This window comes from Trypanosoma cruzi, genomic scaffold, assembly GCF_000209065.1.
Source record: "Trypanosoma cruzi strain CL Brener 1047053516785 genomic scaffold, whole genome shotgun sequence".
NCBI lineage: Eukaryota > Euglenozoa > Kinetoplastea > Trypanosomatida > Trypanosomatidae > Trypanosoma > Trypanosoma cruzi.
The window spans coordinates 45,021-47,509 of NW_001849491.1; the positions used below are offsets into that span (position 1 = coordinate 45,021).

The 2,489-nt window shown below is 54.0% G+C and overlaps 1 pseudogene, besides 1 other annotated feature; it reads left to right on the forward strand.

Moving 5' to 3' along the window:
• Window positions 1-2,489: a sequence feature (areas not merged during assembly with more than two copies in the genome that could not be assigned to a particular haplotype).
• On the forward strand, window positions 547-1,641 carry Tc00.1047053510559.20 (annotated as a pseudogene).

Genomic DNA, 2,489 nt, shown 5'->3' on the forward strand with positions numbered 1-2,489 from the left:
GGGCTGTGCGTGCCAGCACTCAACCGCGGGGACTTGTGTGCGTCTGCTGTGGTCCGATGTACTAAACAGGATAAACCAATGATTGTGTTTTGCTTCACTTGCTTCCGCTGCCCTGCTGTGTGCTCCTTGCCGCTCCCCGCATCCGTCACGTTGAACGCACCCCAGACACACTCATATGCATGGCACGCACACAACTGTTTGCGTGGAGTCGCATTTGAGGATGGGTGCGTGCGCGCTGGAGCCATACTGTGCAGCCCTTTGTTTTGTGTGTTCACATTTTTTGCTTCATTGCTGTTTGTTTAGCTGTGTTTTGTTTCTAATTGTTTTGTGTGTTTTCTGTTTGCTTGCTGCGGGGCGTTGTGTGTTTTTGCCCTTTCACTGATTTCAACTGCCTCATGGTGTGTGTGCGCTGCCGCTGCTGGGCTGCTGCCATTTGTGACTGTGCGGTGGCTGTGCGTGGTGTAGCGGCCGTGTCTCTCCTTTTGCCTCCGCTCTGCGTTGACGGGAAGTTGGTTTGTGCTGAAGGCTGCAGGCAAGTGACAGGAGTGATGGCGATGATGATGGCTGGCCGTGTGCTGCTGGTGTGTGCCCTCTGCGTGCTGCTGGTGCGGTGCCGACGGAGGTTGTGAAGAGGCATCCGCAGGTTTTCAGTCTGATGCGTCCGGTGATCTTGTGGGGGAAGGTGTAGATTCACAGGATTCACCGCGCCCTGAAACGCCAGGATCTCACACAGCAGGCCCAGAAACACCACTACCAAATGTTCAAGGACAAGCTCTCTCACCACCTCCTGAAGTAACTGTCTCAGGAACCGAAGGCGCTGCCGAGGAAGAAAAAGCAAGAAGAAACGAAGATGTAAAATTGGTTGAAAAGGAAAAGGAAGGTGATGGAACAAGTCAAGAGGTGAAAGAGCCTGAAAACAAGCTGATATCAGTGAAGGACCGGCAGTCGCATGACAACGAAGGCTTACAGCCACCATCATTGAATGGCACTCATGAAGCTGAAACGATAACACCATCAGAAGACAGTTTGCAAGTAAATAAAGGTAAACAAGATTTGCCGAGTCCCTTGCAGCTTCCATTACCCAACAGCGCAGCGGATGGAAACCCATCATCCACATCTGCAGCTGGCCGTGGTGACGAGAAAAGTCACGAAAACGGCAATGGCACGAGGAATTCTCAGCAGTCTGTCGCAGAAGACATTGAACAGAACAAAGACGCCGGCGAAAAAGTTGTCGCTCCAACGGGTGGAGAGGAAGATTCACGATTGCCGGTTATGACGGTTGAAGAAATGCGTGGTGCAACAACGAAGAGCAACAGCGGCAGCAGCACCACGGCAGCTACGGCCATGCAGTTTGACACTGGCACAGAAGGCACTCCAACCAACAATCATCCGAACCGACCCTCCATTGACGGCGACACACCACTCGGAAGTATTTCCGATGGTGAAGCTGCATCAGCCAACAAATACGATACGGTCTCTCAGAGTGCGGGATCCACAACAGCGCCCACCACAAACGCCAAAACAGGTGAAACGGATATGCCTGGCGACAGTGACGGCAGCACCGCGGTGTCCCACACCACCTCCCCTCTTTTGCTTCTTGTTGTTGCGTGTGCGGCTGCGGCTGCGGTGGTGGCCGCGTGAGAGTGAGTGAGAGAGAGCCATGCACCACCCACACACACACTCTTCCTTCTCTCTCTGTGTGTGTCCCCTTGCATGGACTCTCGCCCTCACCTCACCCCACGAAGCACACACATAATGTGCCCATTGTATATATGCATGCACACCCATGCAGGGCCGTTGGTGCTCTCTTTTGCACGACACGCACCGCTGCCGTCCTGCCTGGCTGCATGGGCGGAGCACCGTAACTGTTTCTGTTTTTGTGTTTCCGTTGCATTGAGTGGGCGACCTTTCTCTCTCTCCCTGTGTGTGTTTTGCTTTACGGGAGCAATGAGAGTGTGTGCGCTGGTCGTCCCACCTGTTGCTGCGCGTCCCCACTGCTGGGTGGACCCCCCCACGCTTCGGCTTTTGTTGTTGGTATTTTTTATCCTCTGCCTGTGTTGTGGTTGAGTGCACCCATCTTGCTTTTTTTGATTGCTGGTTTGCTTTGACTGCGGACGCCTGATTCCTCTTTGTGTGTTCTCACATTGTTTTCTTTTTCCTTCTAAAAGTGTCAGCCACTCGTATCCTTGTAAAGCCACCACGTCCTTTTCTTTTCCACATACGCCATGCGTCAGTTGATCCACGGCACCCCACGGTCTGCAGCGCTGCTGGAGCTGCTTGTGGTGATGCCTGCGACGTGAATTGCCAGCGGGTGCTTTGCTGCCACCCTGACGTATCCTCTGTTTCCTTGACGATGTAGGGCGTACCGACGGCGCGTGGGCGTCTGTGGTGATGGTGAGGCACGTGCGTCTCAAACCGCATGATGCGTCGCAGGTGTGCAGCGTCGTTTCGAAGCACCAGTGGGCGTTTCTACTCATCATGGCGTCCAC